The following is a 13,224-nucleotide window of genomic DNA, read 5'->3' as shown; positions in this document are numbered from 1 at the left end:
AGGTGGCATCCTCCTTTAATGACACTTTATACTTGGATGATAATGATAAAAAAAATAATTTTGAAGTACATTGCAGATACATTCTGAACAACCTGTGAGAACACAAAAACCTAAGGAAAGTCCAGCCATCCTTATTAACCTCATCACATGCCAGTGATTCCAGTTTAGAGGGAGCAGGAATACACTCCATAGCATGGGGAACCAAATAAAGCTGTGCATGATGCCATGAATTTAATGTGCATGACCCCAAGGCCATAATTTCTACAAAACTTGCTTGACACATATTGACTTAGCAACAACTTTTATTCAACAAACTGTATAAGATCCATATATATTTGCCAGCTAAGCTGCAGCAGTGTTGGCACAGGTGGGCCCTAAGGCAGCTGAATAACCAGGATACCCACTACCTTTTGTTGACAAATCATCCATACCAGCTAGATCATCAGAGTCGGTTTCTTATAAAACATTTGCAGGTGAGTCAGCAAGCAAATCATGTATATGCAGATTCCAATGGTCCTTCCTCCATAAAATCACAAATGAATCCATAAAATAACCAGTAAATATATGTTAAATGGATTTCATATGTTAGCACAGACCCCAGTGTCAATAAATAAAATGACAGGGTTTGATTTCTTCCGTTTTATATACTAAGGTGAGGGGAAATATCCTTCAACAGGTACACAACCTACTACTGTTACCGTAGGTTTACCCAGTCAGGGGAAAAAGTAATTTTCATTTGAATCAAGGTTGAGAAGTTACAAATTTGGAAATTGCAGAATCATGGCTATTGTGCCTGTCATAAAACAAATTACAGAATGGGTCTTTATCGTTAAGCAGCATCTATGGGGAGCAAATTTGTCAGTAAACCAGGAATCTGACAAGATATTACATGGGTTATATATCTTGCAAGTTAAAATATTGTATCGATTGCTTAAGTTGGCGTGGTATAGGTTTATTATACCCCTTCAATTAACTACCATTTCATGCCTTTAATAATGATATATAGGCCCTTGAACATCTTAAGTTATCCAGTTTTAATTTGATGCCAATTTCCCTGCTCTCAAATTTGCAGAGTTATTATCTTATCCCCATTTTGATACTTTCAACTTTCCTGTAAGTGTTGTGCACAGAGTTCAAAATAATCTAGGAATTTGCAGTCTTTCACATCCTATTCATGAAATGCTAAAGATCATAATAATTTTATCCTTCACCTTGTAAACCTTATTCATACTTTCTGGAATAGACACATGTGGTAGGTTTCTCCATTAAAAAGGCATCTCATGGAATGTGTTATATTTATGTGCACCACCTTCTTGGTTCTACAGAAGAGAAACAGTTGTTTTGCAAATATTATTGGGGTTGTTTAATATTTTGTTGAATTTCTGATACAAATCTTTGAATTACAATTTGTAAGCTACAGTTTAAGGTTGTAAAATGGAGAAAACATCTACATATATAATTCAAAGTTGTGGTAAGTAGAATTATGACTGACCTAGTGTACTACTCAGGAGCACTATCATCCACCACTAGGTAGAATTTGAGAAATTGAAGTTTGCTAAAGTTACTAGACCTAACCATTAGTCATGACAAGAATTGCAACAAATTTGCTTTAAGTGATTAACAACACCCATATCATATTTAGTTAGGATATGCTTCAAATGCCATTGTTAGGAGCAGGTTCGGTAATGTGCATACCCTCGACTCATAGATAGCCCCCTGTCATTAGCATAACAGTTATAATTTTCAAAGCAAGGTAATTTGTAAGCCTGGATCTTACGCAGATTTGTATAGGGACTGTGAACAGCCAATCATGATGCACAGATAAATTATTCAGAAATCTGTATCGGAATTTTGAGGCACTGCAGCTCAAATGTATTGCAAAGATATATTAGTTAAAAATCAATTTAATTTCATAAGTTCATATAATCCTTAACATACTAGAATGAAGTTCAAATGCAGGTCAGTGTTTGACTGCTGTTTTGTTCTACTTTCAAGGAATAATTAAATTATAGCATGTATTTCAAATGCAAGTCAGTGTTTAACTGCTGTTTTGTTCTACTCCCAATGGATAGTGAGATTCTAGAATGTAGTTCAAATGCAGGTCAGTGTTTAACTGCTGTTTTGTTCTACTCCCAATTGATAGTCAGATTCTACAATGTAGTTGAAATGCAGGTCAGTGTTTAACTGCTGTTTTCTTCTACTCCTACAAGTACCTTAATGCACTTAATTCATTAAATTCGTTGTAACATATAGCAATGTAGCATTTAGCTATTGCTATGCATGTTGTAGGTCCCAATGATTTATTTGTAAAGACAGGTCAGTGAATAACTGCTGTTAGCTATTATAAATACCCCTCTCCTGACTTAGTTTGCTTGCTGGCTCATTTAACAATACTTGGTGTTTGTCATGTCATTTACTAAGAAATTAGTTTTCTTTCATACATATTTCTTTTCCACATTTATTAACAGTTTTCGGATATTGTGGATATTGTATCAGTACATGTTCTTCTTTCAGTTTGTATTAACTACTGTACATTCTGGTGTAAACTGTGGTAGATAGAAGAATAATAGGTAGATTTTTCATTTCATTTACTTCTACATCAAATATGCTTCACTGCTTCCATATAGAATTGTTAACAGTTCTAAATAATGTATTGGTTAATATTGTGTGCAAGCTCACCTTGGATGGCACGGATGTGATCTGCATGTCACATCTTACATGGTTGTTACTTGCAGGTCACATCTTGTGGCCTATTTTGTTTTGATGTGCCATCTTTTTGCTAACTTTTTCTTATGATGTTTTGATTGTCTTGTTTTACAGGTACTTTTTTCTAGTAACTTTTGGGGGATCAGACATTATCATATTTTACGTAACTGATAACCAAAACTTGTGAATCTGATCCCCCTCTTGTGTGTTAAATTGTTTATGCTTATACCGTCATTTTAATAAATGACATTATTCATCTCTATGAAAGTGTTTTATTTGACTTGTACAAAATTAGCAAAAACTAGCTGCGGTGAGCTTGTCTATAAGCATTAGAAGACATAAAATATGTCAATGTTGATTATGATATGAGAGTACATGTACACATACCCTTAATGCACAGTTATGTCATACCTGATTAGAGACCATTAGTGACATACGTAAACACTCATCAAAAGTTTAAGACCCCTTTTAACTCTGTCTGAAAAAAGCTCAGGTAACACTTCAGAACAATAAAAAGAATTCAGTTTTGGAAGCATTTTATTTTCCCAGAGTTCCAAATCATATGAAAATGTTTCGAATTCGAGACCTTTATTTGTCCATGTATTAAAGTGACACCACATTCTTTGACTGATAGCCATTTCTCCTTGTACCTGCAGGTAATAATATGCATGATTTCTCTTTAGTAGTAAATTTCCATTTTCATCCAAGCTACAAAAAATTATCACTTTAAGCTGCTTCTTTGGGATGCACATCTTTAAAGCTGTACGGACTCTTTACCTCAATAACACCATGGTAAGGTTTGCAGTGAGAACAGTACACTAGTCCATCAGGGCTGGCACCTAAGTGAGGAAGCGATTCCTGGACACCTAGCCCGGTCTCCTGGAATATAAGTGGTGGGTGTATCTCCCTCACCTTGAGCAGGTAGCAGTCAATGTCAACTTTTTCATGCTCTCTTTCAACTGCTTAGTTTGAAAAAGATGGACAGCATCCAAGATACTTATACTTCAGTAAATTCTCAGGTAGTTTCTGGTTTTCTCCGTACAATTTTACCAAAGTCTGGGGCAGTAAGTCGCCCATGCCTGGCTTCTCTCCAGATTGGGTTGATGTGTAGACCTTAAGTCATTTCATGAACAATTTCACACTCTTTTGCTGGAACCTGAAGAGACTCAAAATATTGCATAAATTGTTGTTTACATTCTTCTGAAAAAAAAGAGATCAACATTGTTCATGTAAAAAAAATATTTCGTGAAGTTCGGGTATTGCTTTTGCACTTGGGGGTAATGTTTCAATTGTTGAGAACTTTTTTAGCCCTCCAGCCATTCGATTTATTTTTTAAAGTTTTTCTTAAAAACTTGAATAGATGGTAAGGTTAGGTCTGGATATTTCTCGCTGACACTTTATGAACTTCGATTGTTTCTCCCCGTTTTTGTTTTGTTGAAATCCATGTCCTGTGCCTTTTTTGCTGAAAGATTTCTGGTACGTGGTTTAATCTATTTACAAGCTTTTAAAGTTGGAGCAATTTTACCGGTGTGCTTTTTACTGTTATATCCACAATTCCGTACAATAATGCCGCAATATGGTTGCAAGCACCCCCTTCTCTAGATTAAAAAAAAAAAGAAATTTAAATTTTTCTTTTTATAATAATCATTGTAACAACAGAGTACCAGTAGCATGTTAAATTTCATAACTGATGAAAAATGCAGTGAAAAAGTACCTGAACACCTGGTACTTTATTCTCAAATATTTCTTATTAAATGTACAATAATATATCCATGCACACGCACGCCCGTAGGAAGCAATTTCAGTTGGGGGAGGAGGGCATAGCCATAAATTTTCAATTGGGGGCGCTATCAACTACCAAAAATTCCTTGACAAGCCAAAAAAAAAGGTCATCAGATGTTTTTATTGAGGGGGCACAAGCATAAAGTAGATATGTTTTCTATAATAATCTATACACCGGTAAAATAATACCCCCCGTGCCCCTTCCCGGTTTCTACAGCCATGACACGTACCTGAATTGAACACATTTTTACCTGACAAGCAAGTGGATATACATTGTGTATTAGAATATGTTTCAAATTTTCATTTATCTAGAATAATTATCATGATTATATTAGACAATTTACTAACCCTGCAACACAGTTACATTCTGCTGTGTAGACTCTACCAATGACTTTTGACAAACACACCCAAGTCCCGTACGCAGGTTTTTTACTTTTGACTTCGGTTGGTACTGACGGTAAGCAGTCACATCTTATTACACAATGTGAAGTCTTTTGTAACTCAATTAATTTCAATGTTCTGTACATGACCTTCATCATCAAATTATTTGGCTTTTAATTCTCGCCTTGCAGACTGTTGACTTAAATCAAATGTAAGACCGGTCACGGTAGCCTAGTGGTAGGGCGTTCGCTTCGTGATCGGAAGGCCCGGGTTCGATTCTCGTTCGCCGCGCCTCGTCAAGACCTGAGACGTTAACATAGGTAGTGACTGTTCATTCGCAAACTTTTAGTAGCTTGGCCAGGACGGAATGTTATCAAAGAAAACATGCCTGACAGCCTTGTTATTTTTTACTGTACCGAGATCTACACAGAACCACCTCAGTCACTTTCCAACAAAGGAAGAATGTATTCAGACTATAAGTCACGCATGACTTGGAAAGTCCTCATTGGAATTAGCCCTAGTGGAGTGATTACACGTGTCCCAGATTTATGGAGTCGAAGTACGAGGGTTGTTAGAAAAGATCGCAGACAAGTTCTATTGTGAGCGCGCTATTTGCATGAAAAATCATTAAAACTCTGTAGGTGACAACTATACGTATTTTCCAATTAATATGCATGGTGTTTTCCGATGATCTTTAAAAAATATACAGCAAAATTATTCAGATAAAACATGCTTCACGGAGCATGTTATTTTTCGCACTATTACATTTCAGAGACATAATTTTGAAATTAAAAATTGCACTGTTGTAGCGCATAAAGATTTATAATATTTCACCTCTCGCTAAGATATTCATGAAACGTCATTTGGCGAAATTTTGAATAAATTAGAATTATGACTGTTTCATCACTATTTGTAGATGATCAATGCGTAAAAACAAAGCCAAAAATGGTAACGTCATTGAACGTCTTGGTGCACCGGGCTATTAGAAAATTATGTGTGTAGACAGGAAAATGCCCGAAAGAGACTAAAATGTTTAAGATACTGCTGGGAATGGCTTACACGTACCTAGTACCAAAGTGTTCAAGTGGAAACAACTTTGTAAGAATGGAAGGATGGGCATTTTTGATTAAAGACTCCTGCGATACCCAAGTACCCTGCTCATTGCATGGACGTTGCGACTATAGATTTTGCATTGCTTCTCAAATCTGATCGCTGAACTGCGTAGACACTGGTTTAAAGATCTCACTAATATCCGATACGCCACAAAAGACATTAAAAATATATAACATGTCTTGATATATTTATTCAAATTTTAAGTCAGAAAAACATGAAAAGTCTATAGAAATGAAAGATATTTAGAACCGTGGTCTGGAATTAGGTTGCTGTGTCACCTAACGTCATCAAACGTCAAGTGATTGCTTCGTGAATCCTATGACCGCGCAGTAAAAATCAACGTATATTTTCAAACTTTTAGTAAATGGACCTGATGTTTTACATACCAATAAACAAAAATATAAGAATTTAATTAGACATACGTCATTCTTCAAAGTTTACAATATATTTTCCCTAAATCAACGTGTCCGTGAACTTTTCAAACAACCCTCGTACATATGACAAACAAATCACAAAGTTGTCAAAATTAATTTAAAAAAATGTGAACGGAGATGCAATATTGGGTGACAAAGGGTTCCTGATAGCTGACCTTTGCACCCCAAATGGAATTCATCTCATTATCCTCCTTTGAAGAAACATTATAGGCTAACAAAATATGAAATGGTAAAAGCCAGAGGGATTGCCAATTTAAGAATTGATGTCCATGTGGAACGAGCAGTGGTAGCGAATAAAAAACTTCAGGATTATTCAAGAGTGGAGGAAAACTTGTACATAATTATATTGATTAATAAATAGCAAACATCTTTGTACATCTTTACATTATTTATACTTCAGTATGTCATAATCAACCAAGAAGTCAAGTGTTAAAATAATATCAATGATGAGAATAAACGTCTTCATTTATTTGCAGTGCAAAAAATCTTTTTTTTTTTAATTCTACCTTTAAAAAAATTCAGAAAACTACCAGTTCATGTTTATTGTTAAAATTCGAGCTTTGAAATGCGTCATGTACTTGTATCATTGCAATGAGCTTTGAACTTATTTAAAATTTATTACAATGTACTAGATTAAGAGGTACTGTATGAACCACGATAGCCATTTCTCCTTGTACCTTGAGCTGGTAGCAGTCAATGTCAACTTTTTCATGTTCTCTTCTCCTTTCAACTGCCTTGTTTGAAAAAGATATACACTATCCGAGATACACTATCACACGCTTTTGCTGAAACCTGAAGAGACTCAAAATACTGCATAAATTGTTTTTTACATTCTTCTGAAAAAAATAAAACCTTCGGGTTCGGGTATTTCTTTTGCACCTGGGGGTTATGTTTCAATAGTTTAGAAATTGTTTAGTCATCCAGCCATTCGATTTATTCTTTAAAGTTAATCTTTAAAAACTTGAATAGATGGTAAGGTTAGGTCTGGATATTTCTCGCTGACATTTTATGAAGTTCGATTGTTCCTCCCCCTTTTTTTTTTTTTTTTTTTTTTTTTTTTTGAAAGATTTCTGCTACGTTATTTAATTCATTCACAAGCTTTTGAAGTTGGATCAATTTTACCGGTGTGCTTTTTTATTGTTTACAATTTTGTACAGTAATGCTGCAATTTGGTTGCAACCACTCCCTTTTCTAAATTTAAAATTTTTTTTTATAATAATCATTATAAAACAGAGTACTAGTAGCATATTAAGTCTTATAAATGATGCAAAATGCAGCGAAAAAGTATCTGGACAGCTGGTACTTTATTCTCAAACATTTCTTTTTGAATGTACAATAATATGTTCACGCACACGCAGGCCTATAGGAAGCAATTTCAGTTTTGGGGGAGGGGGTATAGCCATACATTTTCAGTTGGGGGCGCTATCAACTACCAAAAATTCATTGACATTCAAAAAAAGGTTATCAGACGTTTTTATTGAGGGGCATAAGCATAAAGTAGATATGTTTTCTATAATAATCTATACATCGGCAAAATAATTGGCCCCCTGTGCTCCCCCTCCCCCCGGTTCTTACGGCCATGAAACGTACCTTTATTGAACACATTTTTACCTGACAAGCAAGTGGATATACTAATATTGTGCATTAGAAAATGTTACAAATTTACATATATCAAGAATAATTATCATAATCATATTAAACAATTTTGAAAATGTATTTCAAATCAGATTTGGAAATGTTTCAATTTTGATTATTTTCTATGGAAATATTCACTGCAGCAGTGTCGTTTTAATGGTGCGAACTGTTTTCTGGGTGATGGATTTAATACCCGTAGTAGTCATACTTCAAGCTTAAAATGCATTGATGTGAAATTGTGTCATTTAAATTCAAGTTTTGTGAAACTTGAGATTTGAGTATTGAAATAATGTGCATTATTCATGGATTTAAATGTGTAAAATCGCGTGGATGTCGTGCAGACACTGTCCTCTGGATAAACTTAAATCTGAGCGGTTTTTATTTGTTATTTACATGTAAATTAAATCGTATGATTTGCATTTTTTTTGGTTTCCCTCTTGGGTACATTCCAAAGTTTACCTATATCTCTCCATTCTGTTTGTTTTCACTGTCCATTCTTTTTGAAAAAGCTGTTCATTCTTAAAAAGAATGGACAGTTTTCCAAAAAGAATGGACACTTACAGGTGACTTAAAGGATTGTTCTGGGAGTTGACTCAACATTAAGCTATAGAATGGACAATACAAACAAAAGGTTCAGGTCACAATCATGTTTTAATTGCAGTTCGAGACCCAGCCTTCCGTTAGCTTTGACGGTACAGGTAATTTTTCACCAAGCGGTGTGATTATTTTTTTCCTTTAGACCTTCCGAATCACCGCAGTCTACGTCGTTATCTAGATCTAACCATAATTCCTTTGCGCCCTTTGCTCTCCGTATAAGTTCGGGTGTGTTTCCAAAGGTTGGTTTCCACACTTTTTAAGAAACTCAATTAGTTTTTTTTCTCATTCCATCAAAACATTGCATTTTTAACGATTTTACATAATATCCTTGACGTTTGACGCTACAGCAGCAACTTGCGCTATCGGAATATAAAAACCTCCAATACTAGAGAGTGCATATAGGGAAGTATCTAGGTTATCGAAAGGGACTATAGTAGAAATGGTCGAAATTAACATTGTACATTAAAAATACTTTAAATAATTTTGTCCTGCATGTTTGCTTTAAGTTCTACACATTCAGTCTGAAAAAAAAATGTTTGGAATAATGAATTTTTAAATTTTATGAAATTTTCTTTCAAAATATTAGCTCTCTTTAAAGATGAAATCAGAAAGAAGCCCACATGTTGCACATATATAAATACTCCACTAAAGACAATCAAGCAAAAATAACACCAAAAATAGGTTAATGAAGATGTAAGCTTTAATACAATTAGGGGACCATTTTTACCCGTATCTCCAATAACGTGTTTAATTCTGTCATCAAATACATTAAACCATAAGATTTAGTACTGAGACTTCTCCATTTTATCTAAGGATGACCAACTGATATGCTTATCAGATAACTTTACTCTAACGCCCAGTAGACTTACCACACTTTAATACAAGTCTGATATGAAGAAAATCTTAGGAAATTAATTATAAATGATAGAAAAGGTAATATCTTTGTCTTCATCGTTTTTCTTTTTCGAGTTGATTTTCTCGAAACTCAGTGCATGGATTCAAAAATAGTAGCATGTAAGAGATATTCTGAACTCGTGTTTTTGGCGTCTAATACCTTGAAATTGGCATTTTTCAGCTTAAAAAAATCAAATTCTATCAATTCTATGAGTTGAAGCCCAACATGAAATATTATTTATGACTTAGATTTTTTGCTATCACCTTACATAAACAAGGAGAAGGGGGTAAATTTGCAGGAAATTTTCAAGAATAAGTATTTAGTGTTGCAAAATAATTTCCAGTAAAAATCCATCCCATCTATTTTCCATGTCTTTTTTTTCATTTACAAAAAGCTTTCTGTGGAAATTACAGTACTTTATTATCCCCTCGCGCAACTAGTTGCGGAGGTGATATAGCATCGCTACTATGCGTATGTGTGTGTGTTAGTGTGTTAGTGTGTCCGTTACAGCTTGTGGGCAAGATTTAAAGAGAACCTTTGCACTATCATTTCTCAGCCTTCACATACTTATGTGGCATTGTAAAAGGACGATCTCTATTCATTTTCAAGTTAATCGGTGAAATAGTTCTTAAAACATCGCGTTTTTACTACCTTCAAACCTTGCAATTTTATGTACGAGTTGACAATACTCACTTCCGGTAAATCTAACAGGTTAAAATTTGGGTCATTTTGAGAGAGCCGCTTCGGTAAATTCTACTTTGTATTTGCGTATTGTCATATTATTGTGCGTATCTTGAGAAAGATTGTATGAATTAAAAGTGTCATCTCTGTCACTGAGTAACTGAAATAATTTGATGAACGTCGCGGTTTCAATACCAAATTACCACACGTGTGTTTTTTCAGTAGGAGCCTGTGGAATTAAATCTTGAGGCGCACGTAATTCTTGAAAGCTATAGATATAGTTTCACAAGTTTCATTGACATCTCAACACCGGTATATTGTCATTTTTCACTACAAAAAAATATTACTTCCGTGCGTATTAACAGATTTGATGCATATTGCATGCTACTGTGGGGTTTAATCAGGTAGGTAAATTAATGAAATTTAGACCATACTTGATATGTTTCTGTTAGGAATAAGAGAAACTGCCCAATCACGTATACATGCTTGTTATGACCATCCCCCCTCCTCCCCCCCCCCCCCCCCCCCCCCCGATGATATCCACCGTGACTTTTGTTAAAATTTAATTTGTGTCGCAATACACTTTAATTTCTTTACCTTATTTTAAACTTTATATAGTAATACTAGGTACACTTGATTACAAGGCCCAGATGATTGTATCTTGTTTAATGTCCCTCTTGAGAATTTTTTTCTCGTATGGAGACACTGCCATTACCGGTGAAATTCCTGGCGCAAGGGGATGCTCCGCTTAGCGGTGCTCTTGTTTTTATTATTAATTGTTTAAAATAACTATAGATTTAAAAATAAAACATACCAGTATAGATAGTAGTAACAGTATTAATGCGTTATAAGTCTGGATATTCCCTAATAAGATAACGTTAAAATCAGACATCACATCGCATATAGATTTACACATCATGGTTCAAATCTGGAAAAAAAAAATCAGAAAGAACATGAACTTTGAAAATAATGAACAGTAGTCATGCTCAAAACTTATATGAAACAATAAAGAGTTATAACAATACAAAATCTGTAAACAGGGCATAAAACACAGACCCCCAGAAATTCTAGAAATGGGTTCAGGGTTACTAGTACTAGGAGAAGTAAATACTTGGACCCAAGATGCATCATCTTACAAGATTTAATGATTCTAAATCTCTCAGTATTCAAATTAATGACCTTAAATGTTTTGGAAAAGGTAATCCATTAAATTCAGAAAGTAGGTCAAGGTGACCTACTTTTTAGTTGACGTACTTCGAGGACCCAAGATGCATCAACTGACAAAACTTGATGATCATAGGCCTTAATTTGTTCAAAATATGCCTCTAAATCATTTTGAAAAAGAATGACCGCAAAATTTAAAATGTAGGTCACCGTCAACATGATTTGAAGTTCTTAGATGCATCAACTGATAAGATTTGATGATCCTAGTCCTTATAGTAAGCAAAATATCAACATTTAATAAGATGTAATTTTTGGTCAACTTTGAAGTTACCTTGAGACCACGCCCTTTTCCCCAGGGTGATGCCTTGAACAATTTTTAATTTTTAACACATCCTCATCTTTCTGTGTAAGTTTGGTGATAATCTGCCCAGTGGTTCTTGAGAAGAAGATTTTTTAGCAACCTGTACTTTTGGTTTTATTTACCTAATTATCTCCCTTTGTTTAAGGGTCACAACCCTAGTTTTAGTATGAATGGGAGCCCTTGGGACAAGGATACCCTGTAACAAATTTGACAATAATTGGCCATGGGGTTCTTGAGTTATGGACTATATTCTAACAAGTTCACGCACACCGCACAAATGGCCATAGCATTAGCTCTTTGAGGCTTTGGCTCAGAAGAGCTTTAAATCGGTTCCCAAAAATATCGTCCGGATAGTGAAGAGTCCGAATAAATGGCGTCCGGATAAACTTGGCGCCACTGTACTTCATATGCAGATGATAGTGGAATATTACTTCATAAATAATGTTGATGATGCAAAAGCCTTCGTAATCTCGTTTGACATGCAATTTAGTTGTTGGACAAACACCACCAAATGTTTTACCATAGACTTCCATGCAAAGTTGAGCCCCTGTCACTGATTCATATATTGAATTTTGGACAAATGACTTTCTTGCCATGAAAGTTCGAGATCTTACAAAACAAAACACGCCAGAAAAAATATACCGTGCCGCGCCTTTTTTACTTTCAAATGCCATTTGTTTACAACTATGTGCGTTCAGCACCAAACGAAAACCTCTAACCAAAGTGCATCCCTTCCTTCAAATTTTTACCTGTATCTCCTATATATCTCAAAGAAGCCAAAATCTTGATATGAGATTTTTATAACCTTTATTTCACTTGTGAAATACGTATCAAATCTTTTCTCTTAATGACCAATCACGTGCCAGGTAGCATTTTCTTCTCCGCACAACTTTAGGTGTCAAAAATGTCTGCTCCCATGTATATGATTATGTAGGTGTTTTTCCTGCAAGTTGGCCCTTATCGTCTATAGTTAGTAAAACATCCAAATATAAAACAGATATGGCAGACGATGTGGTTTCTTTTATTTCGAATTCGAATATATCGAGTCATATATGAATTGAATTAATATTTGTTAATAGCCGCACGTCACTGCAAGCTCTAACGACAACGCCTGTTCGAAGAGAAAATTCGGACTACTGCACATTCATTCAACAGAATTTTTTACGCAGTAATTCTGGACCCACAATGCAACGCTTGTTGTTCTCGCTGCTAACTTCGTTCTCGCGATAAAAACAACTAAAAATTCACAAATTCACTTGATTTAATGGATATTGCATACAGGTAGTAGATTAAGCGGTCTTTGTTAAAAATTTGCACTTTTCAAACTTCGTTTATGAAAATGCTGCTAACATACGACGTCATGTGACGTCACAGTCTAGGCATTGCAAATGTCTCGTGTGGTTTGAAGAGATCTTAAAATTAAGTGAAGAATGCGCACGTTTCAACGGTCGCACCGTCAATATATTACACCTGAC

The 13,224-nt window shown here is 34.9% G+C and overlaps 1 long non-coding RNA gene across 1 annotated transcript in view; it reads right to left on the bottom strand.

Moving 5' to 3' along the window:
• The window catches only part of LOC133197582 (uncharacterized), a 139,820-nt gene that overhangs the window by 88,731 nt on the left and 37,865 nt on the right, over window positions 1-13,224 (bottom strand). The gene's annotated exons all lie outside the window — the stretch shown is intronic.

The sequence above is a fragment of the Saccostrea echinata genome, unplaced genomic scaffold (assembly GCF_033153115.1).
Source record: "Saccostrea echinata isolate AGI-Se365-2 ecotype Australia unplaced genomic scaffold, CSIRO_AGI_Sech_v1 ptg000030l, whole genome shotgun sequence".
Taxonomy (NCBI): Eukaryota; Metazoa; Mollusca; class Bivalvia; order Ostreida; family Ostreidae; genus Saccostrea; species Saccostrea echinata.
Note: the sequence above shows the minus strand (reverse complement) of the source record. Positions and strands in the feature narration are given on the sequence as shown.